General features: G+C 37.5%; 1 protein-coding gene across 2 annotated transcripts in view; it reads left to right on the forward strand.

The window, feature by feature from the left end:
* LOC134665397 (protein tiptop) overlaps positions 1-14,090 on the forward strand; it is a 424,238-nt gene that overhangs the window by 297,143 nt on the left and 113,005 nt on the right. The window lies entirely within an intron of this gene.

The following is a 14,090-nucleotide window of genomic DNA, read 5'->3' on the forward strand; positions in this document are numbered from 1 at the left end:
TGTGATGTGATGTGATAAATTTACACAAAATTGTGCATATTTATGGTAGCAACGTGATCATTTAAATAATAATATGCATAATAATGTAGCCTATGTACGTCCCACTGCTGGGCACAGGCCTCCTCTCAAGCACGAGAGGGTTTAGGCTATAGTCCCCAATATATATATATATATATAGGGTTGCCCAATGCGGGTTGGGGACTTCAATTACGCCTTTATTTCTTCGCGGATGTATGCAGGTTTCCTCACGATGTTTTCCTTCACCGAAAAGCTAGTGATAAATATCAAATGATATTGCGTACATAAGTTGCGAAAAACTCAGTATCTTTCTCAGTAATCATTGGTAGGAGCCAGGATTTGAACCCACGACCTCCGGATTGAAAGTCACCACGTGATCATTTAAATCTTATTTGATATTAGTTTGCCAATTAATTGTTAGAACTAGTCTGTGCGGAAAGGAAAAGTTTAGTAGAATGTATTGGATCAATTTGGAACCCATGCATTTCACGACTCTATTCTTTCCGCATAGACTCTATAAAACTGTTATCTGATTAAAAAACACACATCCGTCTAGAATCTTTAATGATAATGACATAACCTAAATAAATAAATTAATAGTTAATTCCGGACCTCCGTGGCAGTAGCGGTCACATTGGGGCTCTATTTCACTCATCAATATTAAAATTGAAATATTTAATTAATATAATTCTCTTTTTTACTCTAAAATGTCACTCTTGGCGAATTATAGTCATATATAATTTTATTTACGTTCTTATTCTAATATCATATTAACATAAATAGAAAGATCCTTTTAAATAATCGTTGAAAATAATTAATTCTACCATAAAAAATTTAGTGATTGATTGATGTATGGATATTAAAATTTTGATACTAGAGAAATTCTAATTAATTTACCGTGGCAATGGTAGCAATAATTTGACTAAGTTCGTATTATTTTAGTATGACATTTACTACAAAGAGAAACATCCAAAGTTAAAAAAGAATAATCAAAAGAAGTAAAATACAATTGAGTCAATCAATTTAGGTAGAGTTCTCCATGTGTGTGTCAGTCACTATTGATGCAACAAGTACCTATACAAGAGATATAATGTATTAAGCTTTAAGTTATATGTTACCTTTACAGTTCGCCTTTTAAAGATTTTTAGACTAGGAAAAAAGATTCAAAATCGCTCTCCTTCTTGATGCGACTGGCAAATCATATTACTTTTTGGCAACCGGGTTTTTTAACCTAATTAGACCCTGCTGAATCCGAATTTGCCGGTTGCTCGATCGAAATCTTGACGGGACCTTAGAAGTGATTATAATTAAATTACCCGCGTTAAAATCTCTTTGAATATTGATCCTAGCGAAAAATTGTACTGAATCTTTCTTGTAGGCAATTTTATGCAGAATACTTATGTACTAGAACATTTTTTGCTATGCGCCACCGTTTAAGAGTTATTTACGAAAAACTAAAAAAAGGGACCTTTATTGTCAAATATCTCACTTCCGGTCAAGATTTCGATCGAGCAACCGGCAAATTCGGATTCAGCGGAGTCTAATTAGGTTAAAAAACCTGGTTGCCAAAAAGTAATATGCTTTGCCAGTCGAAATCGATTTTATGAAAAATATGACCAGTCTATTTTAACAAGTAATAGTTCTACAGACCTAATATATGTATATTATGTTTTAGTTAAGCTATTAGAGAGTGGTAGATACTTTTGATTCATAATCTAATCTAATACTTTAGAAAGTTTAGAATATTGACTCTACCAGTTATTTGAAACTTCAGTCAAATATTTGGTCTATTATTTTACTGTTTAATAATTATACAGTACACAGTTTAGAAGATGTCTATTACGATCTTTTATATAATTTGCATTCGAAAATTCGTAAATTATATATCATAAACCGTATTTTTTGGACAGTTACACATACTGGTTTCTAACCAAACTTTTGTTTTTTTACAGGTAAGTCGCCGAAGGTTAACCTCTTCCAAATAAGTCGATGAAGTCCTCAACGTCTGTACTGATCAAATTAACGTTCGTCAATCGGTAATGTTTGATTGATGATAATAACAGTTTGATTGACAGCCTTTACGATTAATTGACGTGCGGATTATTTTTAATTGCGGGTGACCATGTAAGTTTCTAGTACTGAGTTTTATTTATACATGTGTATCAGTGGCGGCGCGTCAAACATATCCATAGGCAAGCCGGGGCTAATTTGGCTTACATATTTCCATTACAACTCTGCTCAAACGTCTAAAAACGGGCAAGCCGATGGGAATCGGCTTTTATGTACGCGCCGCCACTTATACGTTTTGTTATTTAGCGTAAATAAAAATTTGCTTGTCGATTTCGTAGTCATTTCTGCATACACAAAGTTATTTATTTAAGCATATTAAGGATATATTTCTCCATGGAAAAATATTACCTATCGGTGTTTACTTTCACCGATGAGTGTTACAAAAATGTAATGTCTAATGAGTACAAAAAATGATTAACAGAATGAAATAACGAGAAAGCTTAGGTACTTCGTTTAAGTCTTTCTGATTTGTATTTTAACATAAAATATAATACCTTGCCTATGTGGAATGATATTTTATAGAATTCTTTCTTGGTACAGTCAAAATCAAAAGTAATGCATCAGACTACGTGTTAAAAGTATCTACCATTCTCTGATAGCTTAAGATATACATACACTCATAGACAAATTTAGAGGTCCGCAAAAAAAAGTTTAATTACTAATTTTGTAATTACTTTAGGTGCTGTAATACCAGTAATTATACTTTTTTTTGCGTTCCTCTAATTGTGTCTATGAGTGTATAAAGTATAATTATATTTAGAACAATTAGACTGTGACAGATAAGTACATTAGAAAGCAGTCTGTAGATGTAGGGCAATATCTATTAGTAGACTATTAGTAGATACTTTGGGAGCGTTGTTTCAATCAATCAATCAATCAAATCATTTATTTTCAGGCTAGGTTTCATCTGTTCCTATTAATGCTGACTGTACAATCCCGAAAACAATCCTTCCCTGACCTCGTGACCCAAAGGTCCGCGCGATCTGTTCCAACTTGCCCCCGATTTGCTAGTGATTGAGTCTAACAAACCCTAAACCAAATAGATGTGCCGCTTTGCTAGAAAATTGGGACATTTTGTATGGACTGAGGTATATTGTCAGGTGAATTACAGTCACCTGCAATAATATGTTACACGAGAACAACGACAACGAAGGCCTCAAAAATATCTGACACGATCTTATTAAATTTGTAGGGCCATAAGAGCGTGTCACATATTTTTGCGGCCTTCAAAAAGTAACATATTATTAAAAACTATTACTATTATTCTATAAAGTCAAAACAAAATATTTCAAGACGCTGCTTGAAGACTGTACACAAAAATATTAAATTTCGTACAATCTAAAGACCCAGACATAATCCTTCAAAAGAATGTCCAATAACAGGTCATCCCTAATCCTCCACAAACAAAAAACCCCCCCATCCGTCAGCCGTCAGCTGTAAAGTAAATACGCGACAGGTCAAGGGGGGGAGGTGGAGGGGGGTTTGGACTTGATTGATTTCACATTGACGTCTACACGTATTTGGGAGATGGACGGATGAAGATGTCTTGATACTGCTTGATCGTTGTTTTTAGAATAATTTTAACAGTGTAGAAACAGAAACTATAAACTGAAATAGATGTGATACAAAAAGTGACTTAACCCTCTAGTACCCAGGGCAAAGTAGTTTTTCTTACAATAAAATATATTAACACGCATCAAATATTTCTATATAATAGTAAATTTGATTTGTTTCCTAATAGTTATTGTTTAGAAACGGCTAAATATTCATTCATTCTCATGAACTGTTTGCTATCATAACATTAATTGCAAAAATTCAATATTGTTATTTATAAATTTTCTACATAATTATATTGCGTTAAACACGTATTTTATAAATAATAAAATGACATTTATTTCATCTAAAAATTTATAGACCAAGTCACAAGTAAAGTGCTTTTTTACTGACTAATTTATTAATAAAACTTTTATAAGCTTTTATAAGCCCGGGGCAAATACACAGTATCGATTTAAACGTATAGTTATGAGTAGTTAATTTAGATTTGTGTATTTCTAGATATTTCAACCTTAGGGAGAATCAGTGTCAGGAACAATCGACTCGATTTAAATGACATATATCACACTTCTCATTATCTCTTCTCAACCAATGATCTACATTACATTTTAAACGCCCCAAATAACATCTAAAACCAACTGCCAAGACCGCCCAAGCAGCGTACACCTCCTTGAAATATTATTCTCATCATATCCCCGGTGATTGACGGGTGTCTACAGAGAATATATCCGTCACGGGCCCGGTAAACACCCCCACCGCCCCCCACCTACACCTCCCCCCCTCTGTCTGCCCCCCGAGTGAAATATCTCAATCTTTAGCGCGACTTATTGATTGATAGATTGATGTTGAATGCGGATTGGTTGGATTATTGTTAATTTCTGCGGGATTTTTATGATTGATTGGTTGAATGATTGATTATTGTTAAAGCTGGAAAATTAAGTCATGTGGTGGACTGAGTTGTTTTTTATACTGGTAGTAAATGGTCATATTATACGGGGTTTAGAATTGTGAAGAAGGGAATAAAAATTTTAATAAGCAAAAATCAAAATTTTTCTTGACAAATTCATCGGAAGATGTAAAAAACTAATTTAATTAGACTAAGTTAAATAAAAATTAAAAGGAGACATGTGTGAAAACATGTTTCAGATTAAAATATTTTTACATTTCTAGGTAATCTAATCTGCTAAGATTTTTTTCTTATTGGACTTTTACAAGTACAAGACTTAAGAATTTAAATTGCCGTGAGCGAAATTTTACGGTTTAGTGCGAGTGATTACAATACTAGAATTAAACTTTGAAATTATCTTAATTTTACAAGGCCTTGTTCAAAACCAATCGGTAACTCTTTAGACTGATCAGTAAATAAGTAGACAGCCATACATCACCAAACTTAACCGGTCTAATTCGAAACTCCAAATCTCTTCCACGAATCGTCAACGAGGCGCGAACGTGAAAAAAGACCTCCCACCGTAGAGGCGACATCTGTTCGCTATTTGTCAAACTTCGTTTACTATTTTGGTACGGAACTCACTTTGTCCAACGGGTTGGGCTCGGACATGGAGGATGAGAGAGCGGACAAATACAACTTGTGTTTGCCAAGGTAGAAAACTTTGCACCGATTTGAATAGAACATAGTGAGGGGGTGTCATTGAAACGTCATATTTTCATAGAAATTTGTACATTACCACACTTTGTCTGGCATTTGAAAGTCATGGCTGAGTGTCAAGCGAGAAATCTGAGTAATTCTGGTCCATACGGCCTTCATAAACTGTTGTAGTTAAATGCTGACAATCTTAAAATTTTCTGACGATCTCACTCCACAAAACATGCTCATTATGCCATTTTTGCTTCGTTAGATAAGTTAGCATTTTAAATAATTCTACATGGGCAAAAACAAGCCAATCGATTATCTGCATTCAAATATTCTTCAATTTACCTTCCAAATTTTATACATAGAAAGTTACTAATCTCTTCAACTACTTCAGTTTCATTTTAAAAATGGTGTTAATTGACAGTTGATCCGTACACACACCTGACAGCATCCTGGGAGGTAGAATCGAATTCTTTTCAATATTCTCCAAAGCTATCTGTAGGGCTAAAATATCCAATTACATCTTTAACACCTTCATCCCTAATCTACCGTCACCTTATCCGCGACCTTATGAAATTTTTCTTCGCCTTCCATCGACGCTCCGTCTCAGAGACAAGGACGTCTTCAGTTTGGCAGCCCTCAGTGACATGTGACGTTTAAACTTGACATCTTCAACAACTTTCTACTACTCTTTCCATATCCCCTTCGGTATTAAGATCATTATTGCCTGTCACATCTGTAAATGCAGTTTGTCAGCAGAGCGAATTATCTGTGAAAATTTCTCATGTGAATTCTTAAATTCTTACTACTTTAAGAATAGCGTTGAATTTGCTTTGGCTGGGGTGTAGTTTGTAAGTATGTTGTGGACTTCAAGATTGTTTTGATGGAGTAGCTCGTCAATTAAATAGGAGATGGTTCAGTACGTCTTGTGTGTGATTGAGTGCAGTGATGCAGATTTACTTTGAAGATATGGTTTGCGTTCGTTTTTCTTTTCAGTTGATGAATTGTTCTTTCTTTGGACGTCTAGTTTCTGGGAAAATCTATGTTTGTTGGTGTTTTGTTCTGAATGCATCCGTCTTCGTGTGTCTGATGGGAAGAAAAAGTTTATAGTGAAAGGAAGTGAATCACTAGAAATATAAATATTACGAGCTTCAAAAGGAAAGGAATTTAAGCGCATTGTAAATGTCACACCCATTGAAATATGTAATAATCAAGTTTATCAGAATTTTCTGTTTAAATTTGTAATGACAATAAAATATCAAAATGTGTTGGAGCCGGTAAGAACTGACTAAAGCTCCTCACAGAGAGTGAGATGACGGTTTCGTTACTACCCACCTTTGAGGTCATCCTCACTTATTCAGTACTAGACAGACCAAAATTCCAATATTATCCTTGGTAGTATCGTAAATTATGTCGACGACAATTTTTTCAATCTAAACTAAATTTCCTTTATCTATATTAACTCCAGCCCGTCTGCTATTCTAAACAACGATTCAGTATGCGTCGGAAAAATCAATGACCGACAACCGACCCACATCGACTTTGGGCTGTCAAGTTTGATTGAGCCAGACGCAGACCTAAGCGGGGATAGACATTTGGAGGACATTTTGGATTATAAAGATATTGCAAATCTTATCTTAAATTCATTGATTAATAGTGATAGGTGCGTAAAGAACTGGTCAATAAATTAAAGAAGGTAAACTACATTTTTTAAATTGAGAAGAACATAATAGTTTTTGACAAAGAAATAGTTCAAGGTTAGAAAAAAATCTAAAACATGTTTGAATACAGCTGCGTGATTATTTAACAGGGAACTTTAGATTAAAGAATGGTAAAGCGAATATTTCATGTTGACATCTTTAGTAAGTACAAATGTGCTTTAAATCTCTATTATTTTAAGATGATAGTAGTGGATACCAAGATATTAATTAACATCAAGTAATTCAACTAATTGGGACAGGAAACGCTGGAAGGATATGGAGGAGGCCTTCACCCACAAGGGATCCACATAAAACAAACATGCAATAAACATACCATATTATAAAAACAACGAAATGTAAAATTTTATGTAGAAATAAAAGGCTATAATAATATAATAATAATAATTCAACTAATTAACAAACTTACCATTACAGCATTAAACTTATCATTAAAACACGATCTACATTCCACACAATACATAACGTCTGCATCGCAAAAGAACACTTCAAGAACAAAAAGGCCAAAACAAAACCGCGTAACCACAAAGAATTGAAAACGCCGCTTCTAGCGTCGCCTTGCAAACCAAATAAAGCGACGGTCGACAAAGACGTCTGGCCGCGACATCTGAGCGACACGCGTCGCCCCGCCCGTCCGATAATGATGTTAACTCACCGTTTGAGCGTGCTTTCGTTTTTGAGAATTCGTTGGTTACTATGTTTTGTCTTTGGAGCTTTTGGGCATTTGATATATGCAATTTTTGTGCACTTTCTATTTTTGGTTTTTCGATAACGGTGTTAACTTTGAGCGTGCTTTGTCATTATAGTTTTTTTTTTGAGGAGCTTTTGGGCATTTGATATGTTATTATCCTTGCTTGTTTTTGGATAATTCAGATACTAGCTCGTGTAGTTTTTACTGTCTTTGACAGGTTTTTGTCTACATTATTCTCGTCATGGAGTACCACTTGAAAATGGAATCTAGGACATCAGTTGGGGATAGTAGCTCTTCCAAAGTCGTGGGTAAGCTGTTATAAACATAAACATAATTTATTCAAAATTTATATTCTAAATATGTAGGACTTTGTTTTCTGTGCCAGTCTGCGACTTTTCACAGTGACACTGACAATCGAAAAGCCGCTATTTGATGTCAATATTTTTGTTGCTGTGACATATTTAGTAGGTATGTATGAAGTGGCTCTATAATCAAATTCTTAACCATTCATATTTAAGGTAAATGTGTTTAGTGTAGGTACAGTCAAAAAATTTAACCTATCCATTTTGTACTTTGTTACAGTGACAATAATATGAGATTTCTAGCGACTTTTATATTGATTGTCTCTGGAATGGGTCAGACATTACTAAATTCTTTGACTGTCCCTGCTTATTAAATGTCGCTTCATTTACATATATTTGATTAACAATATTGTCTTTTCTTAAATTTTCCTTAACATATCATGAGGCTTAGATTCAACAATACATGTCATTATTTGAAACTCTTCTTATACCTGCAAGCATGTACTCCAAAAGGGTGAAAAAACCCCCACACCCACCCACCTCCATAAAACGCGGCATACTGCAACTTCCATCAAATAAATTTCAACGGGAATCCCAGTCGAGTCGACTTGTTCAGTAAATTGTCTTCAAGAGCTGACCAGTCCCTCGCCCCCACAGGGGGATGGGGGGGAAGGAGGCGTCCCCCCGTTCGTCTTGCTTATGACTGACGTCTGGACAGACTGAGTGATTGAGAGTGACTCGAGACTTAATGCGCCCGGGCGATATGATGCTTGTACAACACAAATAGTCATAACTACTTGGTTGACGGTTCTTCAAAACTATATCTTATACAGTTGAAGATATAGTTGGTTTTACTTTGGGGTGGACTGCAATGCAAGTATGTTATTATGAATTAAAATACGTTTTTGCAGTTGCAATTAGTGATCTTGGAGGTTGATGGATTTGTGTCGTGTTATAAACGTTAATTATAAATTCCGTCTGAAGTTCCCTTTGCTAAAGAAATGTGGCTAAATCCAACTTGAAAGGTGTAATAATAAGAAATAAATTGTTTGTTGTTACATCGTATAGCCACACCTCTGCAAGGTAGCAAGATTTACTAGAAGCAACCGTGAAATTTATTAGTACCTACATGAAAAATATCGACATCTGATTTTGCAGTTGTTCAATATGATATACATCTTCAGATCAATAAAAATTCATTAAAAAAACTCTTATATTTCTCGATGATAAGTGATATTGACTTGAATCGATAATGCACTGTCATTCGTCACTTGTCAATACAACAACCATGTTTTGGATATTCGTAGAAATGTCGATGAAAATGTTGCCAGTTTGCCACGGGGGGACATCTTGTGTCGGGACTGTCGGAAGTTGTATTGGAATTGTCAGTCTATCTAATCTTGCCTTGGTCTCCGCGGACTTTCATGTAGCGTTTCATTTTGAGTCAATGTGTGACGATTTTCAATGTCGGTGGTTGAGTTTGAATTCCTTAAAATCCGATACCTAATTTAAATTAATGTTTTTCTTCAAATGTATGAATAATCGTCATCATCATCTTAAACACAGACTATGTACTGTTACACCATAGAATGTCTACACGTCGACTCAACGCGGCATAGGCTCTCCATTTCAAACATTTATTGTATTGTCTCCAACAAAACAGTCCACTATCCGTTTTATAATCTACGCTTTCCCTTACATTTCCATAAATAATTCGCATTTCGCTTGATATTACGCTAACATAGAACAACAAAAGATATCCCGACACGGACGGACAGACGGATGGACAGGCAATCAGCGCTCGTCATACGAAAGCGGTAATTTTTGCCGGAGATTATGGTCTTTATAAGCAGAATTGTTTATAAATCTACCTTGGTTTTTTTCAGAAAGTGTAGGTACATTAACCAATGTAGGTTAGGTTTGGAAGAATCTGGAAAGGCTAGCTAAATAGAGCATCGAGCTTTATTGACATGGAAAAATGTTGACTTTCAATTTAATCTTTGAATATTTGGCAATATTAGATGTTTAGATTTAGAGGGTTTTTTTGTAACCAAAAGTCACAGATCTAGAATAATGTTGCAGAATATACCAAGCGCTAAAACGTTTCTTTCAACCATTATTTACGTAAGTTCCTATGCGAATATACTTACGATGTATCTACCCAAACCTGCTACTGGTAATATTATAACCAAGAAAAAAAATTACTGCACTTATATTTACTAGTAACTGTACATACAATATCCGTTGTCACTTTCTTGAAGTTACTGCAAGAGTCAGCCATGTTCATCACTCCACCTCCCAACTCCAAAACGTCTCAAACGCCCTGCTTTACCAACCAACTTATACCATTTCACCTAAAGATCCCCATCTACCATCCCAATCCAAAAAGACATAAGTGCCTTAGTTTTCATACCACCTTATGCCGTTTTTAAAGTTGGATTGGTCAAGGGAACTGCAATTACCTCGAGTCAACGCAAATCTCTTTGGTACAAAGGCGACGTGTCTTGGGATGACCGATTATGTACAAAGTAAGCTGTCAACGTCTGCTAGGTTTAAACTACTGTACTTTAGTAATTTAATAAGGGGAGCATTGAAGTTAGTATTTAAAAAAAATAAGTTCAAAAACTAAAACCCGACTACTGCAAATCGCGCTCTAAAAAGTATGAAACAAGATAGAATTCTTATCTAAAATTATCAAGCAGGAAAAGCGCCCGGCTCTGGAACGCGTATGTCGGGCTACGCCCGACACTTTTAGTATGAGGGCGCCGAAGGCGCCCGGCTTTGGAACGCGTATGTCGGGCTACGCCCGACTCTTTTAGTATGAGGGCGCCGAAGGCGCCCGGTTTTTGAACGCGTACGTCGGGCTACGCCCGACACTTTTAGTATGAGGGCGCCGAAGGCACCCGACTTTGCAACGCGTACGTCGGGCTCTGCCTGACTCTTTTAGTATGAGGGCGCCGAAGGCGCCCGGCTTTGGAACGCGTACGTCGGGCTACGCCCGACACTTTTAGTATGTGGGCGCCGAAGGCGCCCGGCTTTGCAACGCGTACGTCGGGCTCCGCCCGACTCTTTTAGTATGAGGGCGCCGAAGGCGCCCGGCTTTGCAACGCGTACGTCGGGCTCCGCTCGACTCTTTTAGTGTGAGGGCGCCGAAGGCGCCCGGCTTTGCAACGCGTACGTCGGGCTCCGCCCGACTCTTTTAGTATCAGGGCGCCGAAGGCGCCCGGCTTTGGAACGCGTACGTCTGGCTCCGCCCGACTCTTTTAGTATGAGGGCGCCGAAGGCGCCCGGCTTTGGAACGGCTTTGCAACGCGTACGTCGGGCTCCGCCCGACTCTTTTAGTATGAGGGCGCCGAAGGCGCCCGGCTTTGGAACGCGTACGTCGGGCTCCGCCCGACTCTTTTAGTATGAGGGCGCCGAAGGCGCCCGGCTTTGGAACGCGTATGTCGGGCTACGCCCGACTCTTTTAGTATTGGAACGCGTACGTCGGGCTACGCCCGTCAATTTTAGTACGAGGGCGCCGAAGGCGCTCGACTTCGGAACGCGTACGTATCTTGTAAAAAAATTGACTGTTTCATACATTTTGGCTGATCAGGACTTCTATACCTATTCGCGTTATAAAATGTTGCAGGACATTAAAAAAAACACCATTTATAGCGGCCAAACAAATTTCTTTTGCAAAAACCTTCTTGTATCGCCGTAGTCGCGTAACACGCGGATAGAATCCAGAGCGCTTGTAGTGTAGATTCATAGTTCGAATCACCTAACCGAAAATTTAATGTTTTATCTGGCGCATGCAAGCAAAGCCGGGTGCCAACGCTAACAATATTTATATATTTGAAATGTGCTAATTGAGCCCTTTCCAATGATGTATAACACATCATCATTACTTAATTTTAGTTTTTTGGTTCGTGACTTTATGACCTCTAGAGGGCGCAGTGTTCATTTTTTTGTGACGCCATATAGCCTATAACCAGCGGACGATTAAGACGATTCGAATGACACATCGTTTATTAAATTATAATAAGTACTTTAGAAGTTATGAGGGAACAGATGAACATACATACATACCCACATACATACCGGTCAAAATCATAACCCTCCTTTTGCGTTGCCGTAGTCGGGTAATAAATAAGGTATTGCTCAAAAAAGGAAGTCAAGTTATCATGATTAGTAATTTTTGTCTTCATAAATCTCTTTACCTTTGTCTGTCACCTGTCATGTTACAAAATATGTCAATTTTAACTCTTTGAACGCTTTATGTTCATCACTCAAATGTTAAGATCCTGGGCTCAAGCTAATGTAAACTCTACTCGTAAGTGATAAGGTTACTTTGACAGCATCCGCCATAACTACAGTGGTCTTTGGCGCGGTGGGCATGACTAGTAACGACACGACACCTATGTTCTTGGCGTTCAAAAGGTTAAACCTTGAACCTAGAAAAGAAATAGGTATTAAAGAAAATAAAACTTCGGAGTTCAATGAAAATTATTGTACCGTGACCTGTTTTTGTGTTTCCTCCAAAACTCTTTCCTTCTCAACAAGACGGCTTGTGCACCACAGATACACCATTTTATTTGTATTTTTTTGTATTTTGTTTTTTTCGTACCTTTCGTATGAAAATACAGTAACCCTTTATCATGCGGAGTCCGACACGCAATCGGCCTGTCTCCTATTTTAAAGCTAGCAAGAGTAGCGTAAATCTAACACTCAAGTATCTTCACAATTAATTGATCGTACGTAAACCTTATTTCAAAGTGTTAAGGTCTATTATTGGTTACTAAAGTGTGTAGCTGTACCGTTGCCTGTAATCAAACTCGCGCGCATCAAGGATTATAACCGCCAGGGAATAAGGGTTTGGACATAGTGTAAGGCTGCCTTTCCAGTGAGGCGGAAAAGTGTGGAGATGAGAGAAGACGCGGGATTCAACCAATAGCATTGGTTGTCTTTTCTGGATTACAATCCGGCAAATTTAAAATTGCAGATATGTATTTTATTTCATCATCCTATCAGCCCTTTATCGCCCACTGCTGAGCATAAGCCTCTCTTCTAGTACGCCACTTGTCCCGGTCCTGAGCTAATCTCATCCAGAAGTGACCCGCAATTTTCCGGATGTCGTCCACCCAACGAGCCAACGGACGCCAGGCGCTTCTTTCATTTGAAAGTGGCCACCATTCTGTTAACATTTTAGTCCACCTGCCATCACTCTGCCTAGCAACATGTCCTGCCCGATTCCATTTTAGTTTGGTAATGACGAAACCCACGTCATGCACCTTGGTGCGGCGACGGATTTTATTTACTAAACTTAAAGCATTTTTTACTGTAGCAACAGTGAGCAAGATGGCTTGGTAAACGTTGCAGTAGTGTGACTGTTGCCAAAGTACCTACAGTGCTTGGCTTGGTTTGGTAGTTAGTAGCAATTTTCAAAATTATCCCGATATCGAGCTTTCGAAGTTATTTCAATGTTCCAATGACAAAGGTTTTCTTAGATTGAATCCCTAAGAAGACAAAAATGGGGTTGAAACATTCAACGACGTCACCAGGCGAAGTCGCAAAGGCTAAGTGATTCTACTTAATAATCCGCTCCCACTCGCTACTAAGCCATTCCCTCACCTGCTGAGGGTTATCAGGAAATGTTCTCCTGTCACAACTGGAAGACTGACGGGATTAAGGCTAGCCGGAGACTAACCCACCTGTATGTATGTGTGTCTTGCTTCTAGACGTATGATTGGATAAGGTGACTTAGAAATCTTGAGATTATTGTGACACTGACCAAATTGATGCAGTAATTTTTGTAATCATTACACCTTACAAACCAAAGTCCCCCGCCGCGTCTGTCTGTGTGATTGTTCGCAATAAACTTAAAAACTACTGAACGGATTTTTTACCTATCAATAGAGTAATTCTTGAGGAAAGTTTAGGTGTATAATTTAACCCGTGCGAAACCGGGTCGGGTCGCTAGTATATTTAATTTCATAGATTGTTGTGGGACTTGTGGGCTGAATTCCCCTAAATTATATCTTAATTGAGAAACGCAAAATTGCGTGTGGGCTCAAAATCTATTAGATTTATCGTCGTCTCATATGTCCTTTCAGGATTGACATATCATAAATAGACCGTAGAGACGACTGGTCTGTCACCCGTCG

The sequence above is a fragment of the Cydia fagiglandana genome, chromosome 6, assembly GCF_963556715.1.
Source record: "Cydia fagiglandana chromosome 6, ilCydFagi1.1, whole genome shotgun sequence".
NCBI lineage: Eukaryota > Metazoa > Arthropoda > Insecta > Lepidoptera > Tortricidae > Cydia > Cydia fagiglandana.